Source organism: Panulirus ornatus, chromosome 45 (genome assembly GCF_036320965.1).
Source record: "Panulirus ornatus isolate Po-2019 chromosome 45, ASM3632096v1, whole genome shotgun sequence".
NCBI lineage: Eukaryota > Metazoa > Arthropoda > Malacostraca > Decapoda > Palinuridae > Panulirus > Panulirus ornatus.
The window spans coordinates 1868210-1892930 of NC_092268.1; the positions used below are offsets into that span (position 1 = coordinate 1868210).

The following is a 24721-nucleotide window of genomic DNA, read 5'->3' on the forward strand; positions in this document are numbered from 1 at the left end:
TGTGGATCAATGAAATATGTATCTCCCTTTCATTTTTTTATTGATCTTTTCATTTTTACATCAAATGTATACATCAAATGTATTCTTGGGTCTTCTCATCACTGCAGCCTGTTTCCTGGACCTCTCTCTCTCTCCCTCCCTCTCACAGCCACTTCACAATCTGAAAGATGTAAAGCAAGACCATTAGATATTGATGTTCTCAGCAGATTTGTTGCTGATGGTCAAGCTAAAAGCAAAGATGACAAGTACTCTGTCTCTCTCTTCCAGTGGCTGCTGCTGCTGTAGGGTGGTGGAAGTGTTCATACTGAAAGCAAAGATTATTATTACCCTTTACCTGCTATACCAGACCACCACTACCTTCACCCCCTCACTACCTAAACCTGCTGCTGCTGCTACTCTTGTTGCTGCAGCAGTGGGGGTAGAGCATGGGGGGTTATTTCCCTCCCTCTCACACCTCCCACTCTCCTACTACCCCCTCCCTTCTTCCCCTACCCCCCTCCCAAACCTCCCCCCTTGCCCTCTCCCCCACCCCCCTGCCCCCCACCCCCCCACCCACCCATCCCCCTGCCTACCTTCCCGCACCCCCCGCCCACCCTCCTCCACCCCCCTCCCACCCAAACCAACTCCCTTCCTGCTACTCCGCTGCTGCCGCTGCTGCCACTGTTGCTGCTTCTCAGTCTGTAAACACAAATAGAATTAGCATCCCCTGTACCCCACACTCTTGCTTCATTCTCGTGCCAAACTCTCATCCTCCCCTTACTGCTGCTGCTGCTGTTGCTGTTCAATCTGTCAACATAAAGAGGAAAATTGATTAATATCTTCTTGCAACCAATTGCTCCGCTCTCATCTTCACTCGTGCCCATCCAGCTGATGCTATTGTTGTCGAGAGATTTCTGGTGGGGATAAACATGACAATGTACATATGATACCAGGGGTGTAACCATAGGGAGCACCCCCAACTCCTCCTTTATGAAGTCCTGATGAGATGGACATTTATGTTCCATGGAGAACACTTGAACCTTCTTCCTCAGAGTGGGTGCCATCATCAACACTGCTCTCCTGAAGGTCTCAAGCAGAACCAATCCTGCAAAAGGGAGAAAAAATATTGATAACGTCAAATCATATGAAGTTTCTGGAAGAAAAAACATACTTTTTCCGACAAAATGGCAATTACTGATATTCCTACGCTAGAAACAATCCACATATACAACAAAATGACACAATCCCATCCATTATGTTTCCTTATGACTATTACTCAAATATAACAGCCTGGATGTATTGTAATTATATCCATTGATTTTGCTATAAAACTGAACATTTTGCAGGTACGTACCATGGTCATCAAGCGTTTCATCAGAATACTTCGGCCAGGAGTCCGGTGGAGGCATGGTGCAAGGAAGAATGTAGAGGTAAAAGTAATGGCAAGCCAGAAGATGAACTAGAAGAAATGCAGGGAGGAATATGAAAGGTAGGTAACTGCAGTGAATGTAGGAATGCAGTCACGTCTGAATTATACTTGATCGCTATTTCCTGCATTAGCGAGGAAGTGCCAGGAAACAGATGAAGAAAGACCCATCCACTTGTATATATACATACATATATGCATATACATATTCATATACTTTCTTTTTTTCTTTCAAACTATTCACCATTTCCCGCGTTAGCGAGGTAGCGTTAAGAACAGAGAACTGGGCCTTTAAGGGAATATCCTCACCTGGCCCCCTTCTCTATTCCTTCTTTTAGAAAATTAAAAAAAAATAATAAGAGGGGAGGATTTCCAGCCCCCTGCTCCCTCCCTTTTAGTCGCCTTCTACGACACGCAGGGAATACGTGGGGAGTATTCTTTCTCCCCTATCCCCAGGGATATTCATATACATATATACATATTCATGCTTGTTTGTCTTCATTCTCGGTACCATCCCACCTCACAGGAAACACGAAAAAAGGCTATATCCACTCACACTCATTCTCAAGCTGTTGTGTAATGCACCAAAACCACAGCTCCCTATCCAGGTCCCACAGGCCTCTCCATGGTTTATTCCGGATACTTCACATGCCCTAGTTCAGTCCATTGACAGCATGTCGACCCGAAGTAAACCTCATCATTCCAAACCATTCTATTCTATGCACGTATTTCACCATTCTGCATGTTCAGGCCCCAATTGCTCAGAATCGTTTTCACTCCATTCTTCCCCCTCCAATTTGGTCTCCCACTTCTCCTTGTTCCCTCCTCTCTGACACATATATCCTCTTGGTCAATCTCTCCTCACTCATTCTCTCCATGTGACCGAACCATTTCAAAACACCCTCTTCTGCTCTCTCAACCACACTCTTTTTATTACCACACCTCTCTCTCACCCTATTATTACTTAATCAAACCACCTCACATCTCATATTGTCCTCAAACATCTCATTTCCAGCACATCCACCCTCCTCCTCACAACTCTATCTATAGCCTATGCCTTGCAACCATATAACATTGACAGAACCACGATCCCTTCAAACATACCCATTTTTGCTTTCTGAGATAATGTTCTCGACTTCCACACATTCTTCAACGCTCCCAGAACTTTTGACCCCTCCCCCACCCTATGATTCGCTTCCACTTCCATGGTTCCATCTGCTGCCAAATCCACTCCCAGATATCTAAAATACTTCACTTCCTCCAGTTTTTCTCCATTCAAACTTACCTCCCAATTGACTTGTCCCTCAACCCTACTATCCCTAATAACCTTGCTCTTATTCACATTTACTCTCAGCTTTCTTCTTTCACACACTTTACCAAACTCAGTCACCAGCTTTTGCAGTTTCTCACATGAATCAGCCACCAGCGCTGTATCATCAGCGAACAACAACTGACTCACTTCCCAAGCTCTCTCATCCACAACAGACTGCATACTTGCCCCTCTTTCCAAAACTCTTGCATTCACCTCCCTAACAAACCCATCCATAAACAAATTAAACCACCATGGAGACATCACACACCCCTGCCGCAAACCAACATTCACTGAGAACCAATCACTTTCCTCTCTTCCTACACGTACACATGCCTTACATCCTCGATAAAAAGTTTTCACTGCCTCTAACATCTTGCCCCCACTCCATATACTCTTAATACCTTCCACAGAGCATCTCTATCAACTCTTATCATATGCCTTCTCCAGATCCATAAATGCTACATAGAAATCCATTTGCTTTTCTAAGTATTTCTCACATACATTCTTCAAAGCAAACACCTGATCCACACATCCTCTACCATTTCTGAAACCACACAGCTCTTCCCGAATTTGATGCTCTGTACGTGCCTTCACCCTCTCAATCAATACCCTCCCATATAATTTCCCAGGAATACTCAACAAACTTATACCTCTGTAATTTGAGCACTCACTTTTATCCTCTTTGCCTTTGTACAATGGCACTATGCAAGCATTCCACCAATCCTCAGGCACCTCACCATGAGTCATACATACATTAAATAACCTTACCAACCAGTCAACAATACAGTCACCCCTTTTTTAATAAATTCCACTGCATATATATATATATATATATATATATATATATATATATATATATATATATATATATTTTTTTTTATATACTTTGTCGCTGCCTCCCGCGTTTGCGAGGTAGCGCAAGGAAACAGACGAAAGAAATGGCCCAACCCCCCCCCATACACATGTATATACATACGTCCACACACGCAAATATACATACCTACACAGCTTTCCATGGTTTACCCCAGACGCTTCACATGCCTTGATTCAATCCACTGACAGCACGTCAACCCCGGTATACCACATCGCTCCAATTCACTCTATTCCTTGCCCTCCTTTCACCCTCCTGCATGTTCTGGCCCCGATCACACAAAATCTTTTTCACTCCATCTTTCCACCTCCAATTTGGTCTCCCTCTTCTCCTTGCTCCCTCCACCTCCGACACATATATCCTCTTGGTCAATCTTTCCTCACTCATCCTCTCCATGTGCTCAAACCACTTCAAAACACCCTCTTCTGCTCTCTCAACCACGCTCTTTTTATTTCCACACATCTCTCTTACCCTTACGTTACTCACTCGATCAAACCACCTCACACCACACATTGTCCTCAAACATCTCATTTCCAGCACATCCATCCTCCTGCGCACAACTCTATCCATAGCCCACGCCTCACAACCATACAACATTGTTGGAACCACTATTCCTTCAAACATACCCATTTTTGCTTTCCGAGATAATGTTCTCGACTTCCACACATTCTTCAAGGCCCCCAGAATTTTCGCCCCCTCCCCCACCCTATGATCCACTTCCGTTTCCATGGTTCCATCAGCTGCCAGATCCACTCCCAGATATCTAAAACACTTCACTTCCTCCAGTTTTTCTCCATTCAAACTCACCTCCCAATTGACTTGACCCTCAACCCTACTGTACCTAATAACCTTGCTCTTATTCACATTTACTCTTAACTTTCTTCTTCCACACACTTTACCAAACTCAGTCACCAGCTTCTGCAGTTTCTCACATGAATCAGCCACCAGCGCTGTATCATCAGCGAACAACAACTGACTCACTTCCCAAGCTCTCTCATCCCCAACAGACTTCATACTTGCCCCTTTTTCCAAAACTCTTGCATTTACCTCCCTAACAACCCCATCCATAAACAAATTAAACAACCATGGAGACATCACACACCCCTGCCGCAAACCTACATTCACTGAGAACCAATCACTTTCCTCTCTTCCTACACGTACACATGCCTTACATCCTCGATAAAAACTTTTCACTGCTTCTAACAACTTTCCTCCCACACCATATATTCTTAATACCTTCCACAGAGCATCTCTATCAACTCTATCATATGCCTTCTCCAGATCCATAAATGCTACATACAAATCCATTTGCTTTTCTAAGTATTTCTCACATACATTCTTCAAAGCAAACACCTGATCCACACATCCTCTACCACTTCTGAAACCACACTGCTCTTCCCCAATCTGATGCTCTGTACATGCCTTCACCCTCTCAATCAATACCCTCCCATATAATTTACTAGGAATACTCAACAAACTTATACCTCTGTAATTTGAGCACTCACTCTTATCCCCTTTGCCTTTGTACAATGGCACTATGCACGCATTCCGCCAATCCTCAGGCACCTCACCATGAGTCATACATACATTAAATAACCTTACCAACCAGTCAACAATACAGTCACCCCCTTTTTTAATAAATTCCACTGCAATACCATCCAAACCTGCTGCCTTGCCGGCTTTCATCTTCCGCAAAGCTTTCACTACCTCTTCTCTGTTTACCAAATCATTTTCCCTAACCCTCTCACTTTGCACACCACCTCGACCAAAACACCCTATATCTGCCACTCTATCATCAAACACATTCAACAAACCTTCAAAATACTCACTCCATCTCCTCACATCACCACTACTTGTTATCACCTCCCCATTTGCGCCCTTCACTGAAGTTCCCATTTGCTCCCTTGTCTTACGCACTTTATTTACCTCCTTCCAGAACATCTTTTTATTCTCCCTAAAATTTAATGATACTCTCTCACCCCAACTCTCATTTGCCCTTTTTTTCACCTCTTGCACCTTTCTCTTGACCTCCTGTCCTTGTAGATTTATGTGCTGAAAAAGGACTGATGATTGGGAATACCTGGTTTAAAAAGCGAGATATACATAAGTATACTTATGTAAGTAGGAGAGATGGCCAGAGAGCGTTATTGGATTACGTGTTAATTGACAGGCATGCGAAAGAGAGACTTTTGGATGTTAATGTGCTGAGAGGTGCAACTGGAGAGATGTCTGATCATTATCTTGTGGAGGCTAAGGTGAAGATTTGTATGGGTTTTCAGAAAAGAAGAGTGAATGTTGGGGTGAAGAGGGTGGTGAGAGTAAGTGAGCTTGAGAAGGAGACCTGTGTGAGGAAGTACCAGGAGAGACTGAGTACAGAATGGAAAAAGGTGAGAACAATGGAAGCAAGGGGAGTGGGGAAGGAATGGGATGTATTTAGGGAATCAGTGATGGATTGCGCAAAAGATGCTTGTGGCATGAGAAGAGTGGGAGGTGGGTTGATTAGAAAGGGTAGTGAGTGGTGGGATGAAGAAGTAAGAGTATTAGTGAAAGAGAAGAAAGAGGCATTTGGACGATTTTTGCAGGGAAAAAATGCAATTGAGTGGGAGATGTATAAAAGAAAGAGACAGGAGATATATATATATATATATATATATATATATATATATATATATATATATATATATATATATACATTTTTTTTTTTTTTTATACTTTGTCGCTGTCTCCCGCGTTTGCGAGGTAGCGCAAGGAAACAGACGAAAGAAATGGCCCAACCCCCCCCCATACACATGTATATACATACGTCCACACACGCAAATATACATACCTACACAGCCTTCCATGGTTTTCCCCAGACGCTTCACATGCCCTGATTCAATCCACTGACAGCACGTTAACCCCGGTATACCACATCGCTCCAATTCACTCTATTCCTTGCCCTCCTTTCACCCTCCTGCATGTTCAGGCCCCGATCACACAAAATCTTTTTCACTCCATCTTTCCACCTCCAATTTGGTCTCCCTCTTCTCCTCGTTCCCTCCACCTCCGACACATATATCCTCTTGGTCAATCTTTCCTCACTCATTCTCTCCATGTGCCCAAACCACTTCAAAACACCCTCCTCTGCTCTCTCAACCACGCTCTTTTTATTTCCACACATTTCTCTTACCCTTACATTACTCACTCGATCAAACCACCTCACACCACACATTGTCCTCAAACATCTCATTTCCAGCACATCCATCCTCCTGCGCACAACTCTATCCATAGCCCACGCCTCGCAACCATACAACATTGTTGGAACCACTATTCCTTCAAACATACCCATTTTTGCTTTCCGAGATAATGTTCTCGACTTCCACACATTCTTCAAGGCCCCCAGAATTTTCGCCCCCTCCCCCACCCTATGATCCACTTCCGCTTCCATGGTTCCATCCACTGCCAGATCCACTCCCAGATATCTAAAACACTTCACTTCCTCCAGTTTTTCTCCATTCAGACTCACCTCCCAATTGACTTGACCCTCAACCCTACTGTACCTAATAACCTTGCTCTTATTCACATTTACTCTTAACTTTCTTCTTCCACACACTTTACCAAACTCAGTCACCAGCTTCTGCAGTTTCTCACATGAATCAGCCACCAGCGCTGTATCATCAGCGAACAACAACTGACTCACTTCCCAAGCTCTCTCATCCCCAACAGACTTCATACTTGCCCCTCTTTCCAAAACTCTTGCATTTACCTCCCTAACAACCCCATCCATAAACAAATTAAACAACCATGGAGACATCACACACCCCTGCCGCAAACCTACATTCACTGAGAACCAATCACTTTCCTCTCTTCCTACACGTACACATGCCTTACATCCTCGATAAAAACTTTTCACTGCTTCTAACAACTTGCCTCCCACACCATATATTCTTAATACCTTCCACAGAGCATCTCTATCAACTCTATCATATGCCTTCTCCAGATCCATAAATGCTACATACAAATCCATTTGCTTTTCTAAGTATTTCTCACATACATTCTTCAAAGCAAACACCTGATCCACACATCCTCTACCACTTCTGAAACCACACTGCTCTTCCCCAATCTGATGCTCTGTACATGTCTTCACCCTCTCAATCAATACCCTCCCATATAATTTACCAGGAATACTCAACAAACTTATACCTCTGTAATTTGAGCACTCACTCTTATCCCCTTTGCCTTTGTACAATGGCACTATGCACGCATTCCGCCAATCCTCAGGCACCTCACCATGAGTCATACATACATTAAATAACCTTACCAACCAGTCAACAATACAGTCACCCCCTTTTTTAATAAATTCCACTGCAATACCATCCAAACCTGCTGCCTTGCCGGCTTTCATATATACATATGTATATATATACATATATACATAGTTACATATTCATTCTTGCTGCCTACATCCATTCCCCTCACTGTCCCGCCACACATGAAATAGCATCCACCCCAACCCCCTGCGAGGTAGCGCTAGGAAAAGACAAAAAGGCCACATTCGTTCACACTCAGTCTCTAGCTGTCATGTGTAATGCACCATAATCACAACTCCTTTCCACATCCAGACCCCACAGACCTTTCCATGGTTTACCCCAGATGCTTTACATGCCCTGGTTCAATCCATTGACAGCATGTCAACCCTGGCATACCACGTCTTTCCAGTACACTCTATTCCTTGCACACCTTTCACCCTCCTGTATGTTCAGGCCCCAATTGCTCAAAATCTTTTTCATTCCATCCTTCAACCTTCAGTTTGGTCTCCTGTCTCTTCTCGTTTCTTCTACCTCTGACACATATATCCTCTTGGTCAATCTTTCCTCACTCGTTCTCTTCATGTGACCAAACCATTTCAACACACCCTCTTCTGCTCTCTCTCAACCATGCTCTTTTTATTACCACACATCTCTCTTACCCTTTCATTACTTACTTGGTCAAACCACCTCACACCACATATTGTCCTCAAACATTTAATTTCCAACACATCCACCCTCTTCCGTGCAACCCTATCTACAGCCCATGCCTTGCAACTATATAACATTGTTGGAACTACCATTCCCTCAAACATACCCATTTTTGCTCTCTGAGATAACATTCTTGCCTTCCACACATTCTTCAACGCTCCCAGAACCTTCGCCCCCTCCCCCACCCTGTGACACACTTCCACTTCCATGGTTCCGTCCACTGCTAGATCCACCCCCAGATGTCTAAAACACTGCCTCCAGTTTTTCTCCATTCAAACTTACCTCCTAATTGACTTGTCCCTCAACCCTACTGAACCTAATAACCTTGCTCTTATTCACATTTACTTTCAGCCTTCTTCTTTCACACACTTTACAGTCACCAACTTCTGCAGTTTCTCACCCAAATCAGCTTCCAGCACTGTATCATCAGTGAACAACAACTGACTCACTTCCCAAGCTCTCTCATTCACAACAGACTGCATACTTGCCCCTCTCTCCAAAAGTTTTGCATTCACCTCTCTAACCACCCCATCCATAAACAAATTAAACAACCATGGCAACATCATGCACCCCTGCTGCAAACTGGCAGTCACTGGGAGCCAATCACTTTCCTCACTTCCTACTCATACACATGCTTTACATCCTTGGTGAAAGCTTTTCACTGCTTCTTGCAACTTACCTCCCACACCATATACTCTTAATACCTTCCACAAAGCATCTCTATCAACCCTATCATATGCTTTCTCCAGATTCATAAATGCTACATACAAATCCATCTTTTTTTTTTTAAGTAATTCTCACATACATTCTTCAAAGCAAATACCTGATCCACACTTCCTCTACCACTTCTGAAACCACACTGCTCTTCCCCAATCTGATGCTCTGTACATGCCTTTGCCCTTTCAATCAATACCCTCCCATATAATTTCCCAGGAATACTTGACAAACTTACACCTCTGTAGTTTGAACACTTACCTTTATCCCCTTTGCCTTTGTACAATGACACTATGCATGCATTCCGCCAATCCTCAGGCACTTCACCATGAACCATACATACTCTGAATATCCTTACCAACCAATCAACAACACAGTCACCCCCTTTTTTAATAAATTCCTCTGCAGTACCATCCAAACCCGCCACCTTGCCAGCTTTCATTTTCCACAAAACTTTCACAACCTCTTCTCTGTTTACCAAACCATTCTCGCTGACCCTCTCACTCCACACACCACCTCTACCAAAACACCCTATTTCTGCCACTCTATCATCAGACACGTTCAACAAACCTTCAAAATACTCACTCCATCTCCTCACTTCATCACTACTTGTTATTACTTCCCATTAGCCCCCTTCACTGATGTTCCCATTTGTTCTCTCGTCTTATGTGCTTCATTTACCTCCTCCAAAAATCTTTTTATTCTCCCTAAAATTTAATGATACTCTCTCACCCCAAATCTCATTTGCCCTCTTTTTCATCTCTTGCACCTTTCTTTTGACCCTGTGCCACTTTATTTTATACATCTTCCAGTCATTCGCAGTGCTTGCCTGCATAAATCTTCCAAACGCCTCTCTCTTCTCTCTCACTAACAGTCTTACTTCCTCCCACCACTCACAACCCTTTATTAATCTGCCCACTTCCCACCTATCTCATGCCATAAGCATCTTTTGCGCAAGCCATCACTGCTTCCCTAAGTACATCCCATTCCTCCACCACTCCCCTTATGTCATTTGCTCTCACTTTTTTCCATTCTGCACTCCATCTCTCCTGGTACTTCCTCACACAATTCTCCTTCCCAAGCTCACTTACTCTGACCATTCTCTTCACCCTAACATTCTTCTTTTCTGAAAACCTTTACAGATCTCCTTCGCCTCCACAAGATAATGATCAGACACCCTCCAGTTGCCCCTCTCAGCACATTAACATATACATACCTATACATTTCACCATATACATACACGTACATACACAGACATATACATATATATACATGCACATATCAATACTTGCTGCCTTCATCCATTCCTGTTGCCACCCCACCACACATGAAGTGGCACCCCCCTCTCCCCATGCATGTGTGAGGTAGTGCTGGGAAAAGAACAAAAGGCCACATTTGTTCACACTCAGTCTTTAGCTGTCATGTGTAATGCACCAAAACCATAGCTCCCTTTCCACATCCAGGTCCCAAAAAACTTTCCAAGGTTTACCCCAGATGCTTCACATGCCTTGGTTCAATCCATTGACAGCATGTCGACCCCGGTATACCACATCGTTCCAATTCACTCTATTCCTTGCACGTCTTTCACCCTCCTGCATGTTCAGGCCCCGATCACTCAAAATCTTTTTCACTCCATCTTTCCACCACCAATTTGGTCTCCCACTTCTCCTCGTTCCCTCCACCTCTGACACATAAACCTCTTTGTCAATCTTTCCTCACTCATTCTCTCCATGTGACCAAACCACTTCAGAACACCCTCATCTGCGCTTTCAACCACACTCTTTATTACCACACATCTCTCTTGCCCTTTCATTACTTACTCGATCAAACCACCTCACACCACGTATTGTCCTCAAACATCTCATTTCCAACACATCCACCCTACTCCGCACAACTCTATCTATAGCCCACGCCTCGCAACCATATAACATTGTTGGAACCACTATTTCTTCAAACATACCCATTTTTGCTTTCCAAGATAATGTTCTCGCCTTCCACACATTTTTCAACGCTCCCAGAACTTTTGCCCTGTCCCCCACCCTGTGACTCACTTCTGCTTCCATGGTTCCATCCACTGCCAAAATAAAGTCCGAGATATCTATGCCCAGATATCTACTCCCAGATATCAAAAACACTTCACTTTCTCCGGTTTTTCTCCATTCAAACTTACCTCCCAATTAACTTGTCCCTCAACCCTACTGTACCTAATAACCTTGCTCTTATTCACATTTACCCTGCTTTCTTTCACACACTTTACCAAACTCAGTCACCAGCTTCTGCAGTTTCTCACATGAATCAGCCACCAGCGCTGTATCATCAGCAAACAACAACTGACTTACTTCCCAAGCTCTCTCATCCACAACAGACTGCATACTTGCCCCTCTCTCCAAAATTCTTGCATTCACCTCCCTAACATTCCCATCCATAAACAAATTAAACAACCATGGACACATCACGCACCCTTGCCGCAAATCTACATTTACTGAGAACCAATCGCTTTCCTCTGTTCCCACTTGCACACATGCCTTACATCCTCGATAAAAACTTTTCACTGCTTCTAACAACTTGCCTCCCACACCATATATTCTTAATACCTTCCACAGAGCATCTCTATCAACTCTATCATATGCCTTCTTCAGATCCATTAATGCTACATACAAATCCATTTGCTTTTCTAAGTATTTCTCACATACTTTCTTCAAAGCGAACATCTGATCCACACATCCTCTACCACTTCTGAAACCATGCTGCTCTTCCCCAATCTGATGCTCTGTACATGCCTTCACCCTCTCAATCAATACCCTCCCATATAATTTCCCAGGAATACTCAACTTTATTTATTTATATTTTATTTATTTTGCTTTGTCGCTTTCTCCCGCATTTGCGAGGTAGCGCAAGGAAACAGACGAAAGAAATGGCCCAACCCACCCCCATACACAATTCATATACATACACGTCCACACACACAAATATACATACCTATACATCTCTATGTACACATATATATACACACACAGACACATACATATATACCCATGCACACAATTCACACTGTCTGCCTTTATTCATTCCCATCGCCACCTCGCCACACATGGAATACCATCCCCATCCCCCCTCATGTGTGTGAGGTAGCACTAGGAAAAGACAACAAAGGCCCCATTCGTTCACACTCAGTCTCTAGCTGTCATGCAATAATGCCCAAAACCACAGCTCCCTTTCCACATCCAGGCCCCACACAACTTTCCATGGTTTACCCCAGACGCTTCACATGCCCTGATTCAATCCACTGACAGCACGTCAACCCCGGTATACCACATCGATCCAATTCACTCTATTCCTTGCCCGCCTTTCACCCTCCTGCATGTTCAGGCCCCGATCACACAAAATCTTTTTCACTCCATCTTTCCACCTCCAATTTGGTCTCCCACTTCTCCTCGTTCCCTCCACCTCCGACACATATATCCTCTTGGCCAATCTTTCCTCACTCATTCTCTCCATGTGCCCAAACCATTTCAAAACACCCTCTTCTGCTCTCTCAACCACACTCTTTTTATTTCCACACATCTCTCTTACCCTTATGTTACTTACTCGATCAAACCACCTCACACCACACATTGTCCTCAAACATCTCATTTCCAGCACATCCACCCTCCTGCACACAACTCTATCCATAGCCCACGCCTCGCAACCATACAACATTCTTGGAACCACTATTCCTTCAAACATACCCATTTTTACTTTCCGAGATAATGTTCTCGACTTCCACACATTCTTCAAGGCTCCCAGGATTTTCGCCCCCTTCCCCACCCTATGGTTCACTTCTGCTTCCATGGTTCCATCCACTGCCAGATCCACTCCCAGATATCTAAAACACTTTACTTCCTCCAGTTTTTCTCCATTCAAACTTACCTCCCAGTTGACTTGACCCTCAACCCTACTGTACCTAATAACCTTGCTCTTATTCACATTTACTCTTAACTTTCTTCTTTCACACACTTTACCAAACTCAGTCACCAGCTTCTGCAGTTTCTCACATGAATCAGCCACCAGCGCTGTGTCATCAGCGAACAACAACTGACTCACTTCCCAAGTTCTCTCATCCACAACAGACTTCATACTTGCCCCTCTTTCCAAAACTCTTCCATTCACCTCCCTAGCAACCCCATCCATAAACAAATTAAACAACCATGGAGACATCACACACCCCTGCTGCAAACCTACATTCACTGAGAACCAATCACCTTCCTCTCTTCCTACACGCACACATGCCTTACATCCTCGATAAAAACTTTTCACTGCTTCTAACAACTTGCCTCCCACACCATGTATTCTTAATACCTTCCACAGAGCATCTCTATCAACTCTATCATATGCCTTCTCCAGATCCATAAATGCTACATACAAATCCATTTGCTTTTCTAAGTATTTCTCACATACATTCTTCAAAGCAAACACCTGATCCACACATCCTCTACCACTTCTGAAACCACACTGCTCTTCCCCAATCTGATGCTCTGTACATGCCTTCACCCTCTCAATCAATACCCTCCCATATAATTTGCCAGGAATACTCAACAAACTTATACCTCTGTAATTTGAGCACTCACTCTTATCCCCTTTGCCTTTGTACAATGGCACTATGCACGCATTCCTGCCAATCCTCAGGCACCTCACCATGAGTCATACATACATTAAATAACCTTACCAACTAGTCAACAATACAGGCACCCCCCTTTTTTGATAAGTTCCACTGCAATACCATCCAAACCTGCTGCCTTGCCGGCTTTCATCTTCCGCAAAGCTTTTACTACCTCTTCTCTGTTTACCAAATCATTTTCCCTAACCCTCTCACTTTGCACACCACCTCGACCAAAACACCCTATATCTGCCACTCTGTCATCAAACACATTCAACAAACCTTCAAAATACTCACTCCATCTCCTTCTCACATCACCACTACTTGTTATCACCTCCCCATTTGCGCCCTTCACTGAAGTTCCCATTTGCTCCCTTGTCTTATGCACTTTATTTACCTCCTTCCAGAACATCTTTTTATTCTCCCTAAAATTTAATGATACTCTCTCACCCCAACTCTCATTTGCCCTTTTTTTCACCTCTTGCACCTTTCTCTTGACCTCCTGTCTCTTTCTTTTATACATCTCCCACTCAATTGCATTTTTTCCCTGCATAAATCGTCCAAATGCCTCTCTCTTCTCTTTCACTAATAATCTTGCTTCTTCATCCCACCACTCACTACCCTTTCTAATCAACCCACCTCCCACGCTTCTCACGCCACAAGCATCTTTTGCACAAGCCATCGCTGATTCCCTAGATACTTCCCATTCCTCCCCCACTCCCCTTACTTCCATTGTTCTCACCTTTTTCCATTCTGTACTCAGTCTCTCCTGATACTTCCTCACACAAGTCTCCTTCCCAAGCTCACTTACTCTCACCACCCTCTTCACCCCAACATTCACTCTTCTTTTCTGAAAACCCATACAAATCTTCACCTTAGCCTCCACAAGATAATGATCAGACATCCCTCCAGTTGCACCTCTCAGCACATTAACATCCAAAAGTCTCTCTTTCGCACGCTTCTGTAATTTAAGCACTCACCTTTATCCCCTTTGCCTTTGTATAATGGCACTATGCATGCATTCCGCCAATCCTCAGGCACCTCACCATGAGTCATACATACTTTAAATATCTTTACCAACCAGTCAACAACAAATTCACCTCCTTTTTTAATAAATTCCACTGCAATACCATCCAAACCCGCAGCCTTGCTGGCTTTCACCTTCCACAAAGCTTTTACTACCTCTTCTCTGTTTACCAAATCATTCTCCCTAACCCTCTCACTTCGCACACCACCTCGTCCAAAACACCCTGTATCTGTCACTCTTATCATCAAACACATTCAACAAACCTTCGAAATACTCACTCCATCTCCTTTGTATGCACTTTATTTACCTCCTTCCAAAACATCTTTTTATTCTCCCTAAAATTTAATGATACTCTCTCACCCCTTGTCTTATTTGCCCTCTTTTTCATTTCTTGCACCTTTTTCTTGACCTCCTGCCTCTTTCTTTTATACTTCTCCCAGTCATTTGCACTATTTCCCTGCAAAACTCATCCAAATGCCTCAACATATTATTATTATACTATTACACTTTGTCGCTGTCTCCTGCGATAGCGAAGGTAGCGCAAGGAAACAGACGAAAGAATGGCCCAACCCACCCACATTCACACGTATATCCATACACGTCCACACATGCACATATACATACCTATACAGTTTAACGTATACATATATATACATACACAGACATATACATATATACACATGTACATTATTCATACTTGCTGCCCTTATTCATTCCTGTCGCCGCCCTGCCACACATAAAATGACAACCTCTCTCCCCGCATGTGCGCGAGGTAGCGCTAGGAAAAGACAACAAAGGCCACATTCGTTCACAGTCAGTCTCTAGCTGTCGTGTATAATGCACCAAAACCACAGCTCCATTTCCACATCCAGGCCTCACAAACATCTTTTTATCCTCCCTAAAATTTAATGATACTCTACCCCAACTCTCATTTGCTCTTTTTCTCCTCTTGTACATTTCTCTAGACCTCCTGCCACTTTCTTTTATACATCTCCCATTCATTTGCACTATTTCCCTGCAAAACTCGTCCAAATGTCTCTCTTCTCTTTCACTAATAATCTTACTTCTTCATCCCACCACTCACTACCCTTTCTAATCTGCCCACCTCCCATGCTTCTCATGCCACAAGCATCTTTTGTGCAAGCCATCACTGCTTCCTTGAATATATCCCATTCCTCCCCTACTCCCCTTAGGTCCTTTGCTCTCACCTTTTTCCATTCTGCACCCACTCTCTCCTGGTACTTCCTCACACGAGTCTCCTTCCCAAGCTCACTTGCTCTCTTCGCCTGAACATTCTCTCTCCTTTTCTGAAAACCTCTACATATCTTCACCTTCTCCTCCACAAGATTATGATCAGACATCCCTCCAGTTGCACCTCTCAGCACATTAACATCCAAAAGTCTCTCTTTCGTGCGCCTATCAGTTAACACGTAATCCTGTAACACTCTCTGACCATCTCTCCTACTTACATACATATACTTATATCTCTTTTTAAACCAGGTATTCCCAATCACCAGTCCTTTTTCAGCACTCAAATCTACAAGCTCTTCACCATTTCTGTTTACAACACTGAACACCCCATGTACATCAATTATTCCCTCAACTACCACATTACTCACCTTTTCATTCAAATCACCCATCACTATAACCCGGTCTAGTGCATCAAAACTACTAACACACTCACTCAGCTGCTCGCAAAACACTTGCCTCTCATGATCTTTCTTCTCATGCCCAGGTGCATATGCTCCAATAACCACCCATATCTCTCCATCCACTTTCAGTTTTACCCATATCAATCTAGAGTTTACTTTCCTACACTCTCTCACATACTCCCACCACTCCTGTTTCAGGAGTAGTGCTACTCCTTCTCTTGCTCTTGTCCTCTCACCAGCTCATGACTTTACTCCCAACACTTTCCCAAACCACTCTTTCCCTTTACCCATGAGCTTCGTTTCACTCAGAGCCAAAACATCCAGGTTCCTTTCCTCAAACATACCATATATCTCTCCTTTTTTCTCATCTTGGTTACATCCACACACATTTAGACACCCCAATCTGAGCCTTCAAGGAGGATGAGCACTCCCCACGTAACTCCTTTTTCTGTTTCCCCTTTTAGAAAGTTGAAATACAAGGAGGGGAGGGTTTCTAGCTCCCCGCTCCCACTTCCTTTAGTCACCTTCTATGACACGCATCAGCAAGGTTGCACAGACGAAGAGTTGCCTAACTACTCACGTATACATGTGTATGTAAACGCACATATACATTCATATGCATTTCAAAATATACATACATATACAAACACAGAGAAATACACATGTACTTATTCATAATTGCTGCCTACGTCCATTCCTGTCACTACCACGCCACACAGAAACAGCATCCCCCCTTCCCTTCTCCAGTGAGGTAGTGCCAGGAAAAGACAAAAAGTCCACATTCGTTCACACTCAGTCTCTAGCTGTCATGTGTAATGCACCGAAAGCCACAGCTCCCTTTCCACATCCAGGCCCCACAGACCTTTCCATGATTTACCCCAGACACTTTACATGCCCTGGTTCAATCTACTGACAGCATGTTGACCCCAGTACACCACATCATTCCAATTTACTTTATTCCTTGCATGCCTTTTACCCAACTGTATGCTCGGGCCCTGATCACTCAAAATCTTTTTCAGTCCATCCTTGCACCTCCAATTTGGTCTCCTGCTTCTTGTTCCCTGCACCTCTGACACATGAATCCTCTTTGTCGATCTTTTGTTGCTCATTCTCTCCATGTGTCCAAACCATTTCAACACACCCTCTTCTGCTCTCTCAACCACACTCTTTTTATTACCACACATCTCTCTTACCCTTTCATTACTTACTCGATCACACCACCTCACATCACATATTGTCTTCTGACATTTCATTTCCAACACATCTACCTCCTTCGCACAACCCTATCTATAGCCCATGCCTCGCAACCACATAACATTGTTGGGACTACTCTTCATTCCAACATACCCATTTTTGCTCTGAGATATCGTTCTCACCCTCCACAAACACACACACACACACACACACACACACACACACACACACACACATATTATTATTTTGATATATTTTGTCACTGTTTCCCGCATTAGTGAGGTAGCGCAAGGTAACAGACAAAAGAATGGCCCAACCCACCCACATACACATGTATATACGTAAACATCCACACACGGACATATACATACCTATACATTTCAACGTGTACATACATATACATACACAGACATGTACATGCCTTCAATCCACTTCCACTGCCACCCTGCCACAACGAAGGCCACATTCGTTCACACTCAGTCTGGCTGTCACGTGTAATGTACCAAAACCACAGCTCCCTTTCCACATCCAGGCCCCACAAAACTTTCCATGGTTTACCCAGGTGCTTCACATGTCCTGGTTCAATCCATTGACAGCATGTTCACTCTATTCCTTACACGTATTTCACCCTCCTATATGTTCAGGCCCTGATCGCTAAAAATCTTTTTCACTTCATCCTTCCACCTCCAACTTGGTCTCCCACTTCTCATTCCCTCAACACATATATCCTCATTGTCAATTTTTCCTCACTTGTTCTCTCCATGTGACCAAACCATTTCAGCACACCCTCTTCTGCTCTCTCAACCACACTTTTTTTATATCCACCCATCTCTCTTACCCTTTCATTACTTATTCGATCAAACCACCTCACACTACATATTGTCCTCTGACATTTCATTTCGAACACATCCACCCTACTCCACACAACCTTATCTATAGCCCAAGCCTTGCAACCATATAACGTTGTTGGAGCCACTATTCCTTCAAACATTCCCATCTTTGCTCTCCAAGATAACTTTCTCACCTTTCACACATTCTTCAATGCTCCCAGAACCTTTGTCCCCTCCCCCACCCTGTGACTCACTTCTGCTTACATGGTTCCATCTGCTGCTAAATCCACTTCCAGATATCTAAAACACTTCACTTCCTCTGTTTTTTTTCCTGCAAGCTTACCTCCCAATTAACTTGTCCCCCAACCCTACCTTGCTCTTATTCATATTTACTCTCAACTTTCGTCTTTCACACACTTTACCAAACTCAGTCACCAACTTCAGCAGTTTCTCACCTGAATCTGAGATGAAAGCAAAACTCGGGAAAAGGGGTGCAGAGATGGAGTGTGGCAGTGAGATATGGTGGCTAGTAGCAAGCCTGTTTGCAGATAATACTGAGTTGTTTGCGAAGAGTGAAGAGGAGTTGCAGAAGTTGTGTGTTTTATGATGTGTGTAAGGATAGGCAATTAAAGGTAAATGCAAGTAAAAGTAAAGTAATGATGTTTGAAAGGAAACAGAGTGAAAGTACAGATTTTGTGGGCTAAATTATGCTTTGGATATGGGGGGAAAGAGACTGGAAGAGAGAATTTAAGTATCTAGGAGCCATCTTGGGTAAGTGTGGTGATATGGAAGGAGAGACAAGGGAGAGAGCAGTTCAGGGTACAAGAGTCATTGAGACCCTTAATAGAAGAATGAAGGGTAGAGGTATAAGTATGGAAGTGAGGAGAGGATTAAGGGACAGTATAGTTTTCCCAACCCTGACCTATGCAACTGAAACGTTGGCATGGAATGTGTCACAGAGGTCAAGAATTCAGGCCATGGAAATGAATCATTTGAGAAGAGCTTGTGATGTGACTAGATGGAATGAAGAAAATGAAAGGGTGTATAGGGAATGAATTATGGAGTTGTAGAATGGGTGAAACATAATACTTTAAGGTGGTTTGGGCATGTGGAAAGAATGGAAGACTGGAAGTTTACAAGGAAAGTGCACTGTATAATAGTACAATTAAAGGGGTTGGTGTGACATGGAGAAATAGGGTGGAGGAATACTGGTGGGAGAGAAATAGTGGAAGACTGCGTGGAATGGTGCATGCAAGGGAGGGATGTAAGGATGGGAGTTCCAGGAGGGATCTGGTGTCAGGTATATCCAGTTGGCCAAGAGTCCAGTCTTCTTGGGGTCCAGTAGGTGAGGGGTCCAGTTGAGGAGGAGGCCTTCAGTAGAGCAGTGTTGATGATGGCAACCACTCTGAGGAAGAAGGTTCAGGTGTACTCCAAGGAACATAAATGTCCATCTTACCAGGACTTCATAAAGGAGGAATCAGGGGCATTCCTTATGGTTACACCCCTGGTATCATAATGAATACTTTGCTATATTTATCCCCACCAGAAATCTCAACACCAGTAGCAGCAGCTGGATGGGCATGAGTGAAGGAGACGAGAGCAGAGCAAGTGTGTGGAAGAAGATATTAATTTACTTCTTTACGTTAACAGATTGAACAACAACAGCAGCAGAAGCAGTAAGAGGAAGAGGTGGAAGGTTTGGGGCAAGAAGGGAGCAAGAGGGTGGGTGAAGGGGACACTGATTTTATGTATGTTTACAGATTGAGCAGTAGCAACAGCAGCAGCATCATTAGCCACAGCGGGGGTAGAGAAAGGGGGGTTGGATTGGGTGGGTTGAGGGGAGGAGGTGGGGGGAAGGAGATGGGGGTTGGGTAGGAAGGGGGAGGTGGTGGGTGGGTGGGAGGGGTCCCAGGGAATGGGGGGTAGGGGTGAGGGGGAGAGGACTTTGGGGGGGGAGGGTGGAAGGAGGGTAGGGGAAGGTGGATGGGGGCAGGGGAGAGGGAGAGGTGCAGGAGGGAGGGTAATAACACCCTTGCTCTACCCCCACTGCTGCAACAACAACTGCAGCAGCAACAACAGGTTTAGGTCATTGGGGGATGAAGTAGTTGGTGGCTATGGTGGGAGTAAAGGGTAATAATAATCTTTGCTTTCAGTATGAACACTGCCACCACCCTGCAGAAGCAGCAGCCACTGGGAGAGAGAGAGAGAGAGAGAACTTATCATCTTTCCTTTCAGCTTGACCATAACAGCAGAGGTATAGTTGATCAGGAGTCCAGTAGGCCAGGGGTCCAGTTGGCCAGGGGTCCAGTTGGCCAAGGTTCCAGTTGGCCAAGGTTCCAGTTGGCCAAGGTTCCAGTTAGCCAAGGGTCCAGTTGGCCAGGGGTCCAGTTGGCCAGGGGTCCAGTTGGCCAAGGTTCCAGTTGGCCAAGGTTCCAGTTGGCCAAGGGTCCAGTTGGCCAAGGGTCCAGTTGGCCAAGGGTCCAGTTGGCCAGGGGCCCAATGGCCATGGGTCTGGTTGGCTTAGAGTCCAGTTGACCATGGGACGACGAGGCTGCTAAGATGGTTTACCAACAGCGGCGTACTCATCCACCTGACAAGCACCAAATGCAGTTAGTATAATCATTTTAAGAGTATATAAACTGTATACATACAAAATTATATTTAAGACTGCTACAAGGACCTGTGTTTGGCATTAGATTTTAACTGATCAGTTCAATGTATGGACTTAAGCCCATAGTTTTACGGTGGCATCTAGTTCTCATCGATTGCCCTTAAATACTGACGCGTAGCATCTATCATCATTTGCTCCATTCTCATTAAACAAAGTGGGTATCAAGTGCTTTTAGTTATACATCTTTTGAAGGATTTGAATTTACAGAGCTAGCATTCCTGCTACTAATCCTGCAGGCTGGCAAAGGGCAGGGACGTCCCGCCCAGTTCCCTGAGGTAGAATTGTCACCCAGCTTCCCAAAAAGAAGGCTCAAATATCATAAAATTTCCTCATCCTCTGAAACATGACAAGGCTTCTCTTTCCTATATCATTACAATTTAGAGTACAAATACCACCGACACAAGTACACTTTTAACAGAACTGCATTTGGAATTCACATTATTACTTAACTTCTATTCTGTTAGACATTCCCCTGTAATTCTTACATTCAATCTCCATCCCCTTTTCCTTATACAAACGATCTTATTCTGTACTGCTCTTGTCAAATTATCAGGCTTTTGACCATTATACCATGCCTTTCCTGACCCACTCCACAGCAATTTCACTGCTATTCTTCACCTTGCTTACCAAATTTTCTAGAGTCAGGGATCCCAAAGGTTGGTGGTCCAGGAGAAAGGTCAAGAAAGGATGGAGGAAAGGAGTGGAGGGGGACAGAAAATTCATATCCACATCTGAGAAATGGCAAAATATACACTTTGATACCAAGAGTGTAACTAGACGAGCAGCTCCCATACTCACCATTTTTTAGTCCATGGTGAAATCATGGCCAACATTCCTTGCAGTATCTTGACTGTATAATTTGCAGCACTCTGAGACATTCTTCTTGAACGTTTTCCTTCTCATCTTCATTGCCTTCTTGTAGAAATGATTGCCTGCAACACAAAAATTTTTCCATTTTGAATATATTATCAAATTTATGAAGCAAGTGGATAAAATTCGGCAAATAACTACAACTACTTTATATGAAAATGCACCCCATATGTTACCTTAGGATGTACAATACTAATGAGCCTATCATGAATTATCTTACTTATATATTAAGATGACCAACTCGTATCCTGTATGTTACGTTAGGATTTACAATACTAATAAGACTATCATAGAAATTATCCAGTTTTTATATTAAAATGACCAACTCCTTTTCTATATGTTACCTTAGAATTTACAATAGAAGTGATCCTATTTATATATCAAAATGACCTACTCCTATCCTGTATGCTACCTTAGGATTTACAACAGTATAATTGTGTTTATTACATTCTATTATCATGTTTTCTATAATCAATCAGCTGTTTTGGTCACATCCAAAAGAATATAAGTGACCTGTTTATGGAGAATGGCAACCCATGTCAGTTCATCTCTCTATCTCTTCCAGAATATTATGCCTCTGGGAGATGTACAAACCTGTACAAAAACATACTGGCAGCTGTAAAAGCACCATTTGTCATGACAGACTAGAAACAACTGGAGAAAAATGACAAGCTCATGTTGTGATGATTTGAAGCAAGATCAAGTGGTGGTGCAAACGGCAGTAACTCATACATTCCCAACAAAATAAACCTAACAGTTGACAATGAAAGATCTCTGAAGACCTATAAACAAAAATGTATTACCCTCTATTATAGAAGAAGGTTTTAAAGAAGAAACCCGATGAGGAGAAAGCTGCGGTACTTGTAACCTTTGGTGGAGCTATTTATAAGAGAAGTGTAATTCATTATGTTCCCAGCACAAGTAGATAGATAACCAGCCTAAACAAGTCGCTAAAAAATGTACTTGCCAAATTTGATGGCAAATTTTACCAGCAACGAAGAATGAACTGGCAGACAAATAAATTTCGAAAGTGTGGAGAACAGACAGGAGAATTGCAAGATTCACCTATCACCAGATTCGGGAATCCATCCAAGGAATGTTAGATGAAAGATTAGTACTTGGACACTCAGATGACTTACTCTGTGAGAAATTCTTTAAAGAGGATGAAAATCTGTATGGCACATAAGCAGCAGATGGCAGTATATCATGGTGTATGACCAGACGCTGTTAACAAGGTGACCTAGAAACCCATGAAGGAAGACAAATGAAATGAAACATTAAACATGAGGACCATGCCTGGTCACACACGCCAATGAAGGAATGCAAATTCTTTAGCAACAAGCATATTTGGGAAGACAGAAGAATGCCCGGCATATAGCAAGACCTGTAGCATATGCATGGAGAAGAATCACTTTGCAATTACACGCAGATCAAAACCAGGCAAGGGTTTTAGAAGTATGGTCAGTGGTATTCAAGAGTATCCTGATAGAAAAGCCAACCCCAATTTCCTGTGTGTTACAAGCTTTCGACATGATGCAACAATGAGGCCATTATGGCATCCACGAAGGACGACCCCAATGTCGTGTATTTTATGAAGCTTTCAACACGACTCAGCAATGAAGCCATCATGACATCAATGGAGGTAAGCAATAAAGTGAAATTTCAGGTTGACTGTGGGACAAGCATGAATGTTATTCCTCAACTAATGATACCTGACAGACAGTTAAAGCCCCGTAATATAGTTTGTATATGTGGAATTCTATAGAGATAGGTGTCTCACTTGAAAAGAAAAATAGAAGAATCAGGAATTTGAAAGGTGCATGGTGCTACAGTAAGACAGCTAAAAGATCTTGACCCATTGGAAGGAAACATGTTAACGATCAAAGCAAATACTCTTAGAGACAAGACCTGTCATAAAGAAACAGCGAATCAGAGGTTGGACAAGTTCATACGAGATGATAAATTCAGGGACTATATGATGCAATAAACAGGTTTTAAGAGACTAGTGAATGAGACTTGGACAATGAAGAAAGACCACAAAACAGTATAACAGATGTACAAATTGAAAGAGGGTTAGATACAAACTCAGGTTTGGAGGACAATGTGAATACAGATGTGTGTGCCAAGTAGTGTGTAGAACTAGGATAAGGATGAAATAGGTCATAGAGATGTTTCTAGTGCAGCAGGTGGACTTACTTAGTGTAAGACTATAGAGATGTGCTGCCAGTTAGAAGGTAGCGTCAGGAAAAAGACAAAGAATGACCCATCCATTCATATACACATTATATACGTAAATGCACATACACATGCATATCAGCATATACACATATACAAGTACATTTTCACACTTGCTTGCCTTCATCCATTCCAGGCGCCCCACCCCACAGGAAACAGCATTGCTTCCCCATGTCAGCACGGTAGTGCCAGGAAAACAGACAAAAAAGGCCACATTCATTCACACTCAGTCTCTAGTTGTCATGTGTAATGCACCAAAACCACAGCTCCCTATCCGCATCCGGGCCCTACAGACCATTCCGTGGAT

The 24721-nt window shown here is 43.3% G+C and overlaps 2 protein-coding genes across 30 annotated transcripts in view; both read left to right on the forward strand.

Moving 5' to 3' along the window:
* Positions 1–24721, forward strand: part of LOC139762982 (negative elongation factor D-like) — a 303098-nt gene that overhangs the window by 266082 nt on the left and 12295 nt on the right. For all 23 annotated transcript variants that reach the window (XM_071688451.1, XM_071688450.1, XM_071688452.1 and 20 more), the window contains 3 exons: positions 1326–1468; positions 20874–21247; positions 22745–23821. The gene's annotated coding sequence lies outside the window, so the exon portion shown is untranslated. The remainder of the gene's footprint in view (positions 1–1325; positions 1469–20873; positions 21248–22744; positions 23822–24721) is intronic.
* The window catches only part of LOC139762983 (negative elongation factor D-like), a 275049-nt gene that overhangs the window by 59893 nt on the left and 190435 nt on the right, over positions 1–24721 (forward strand). The gene's annotated exons all lie outside the window — the stretch shown is intronic.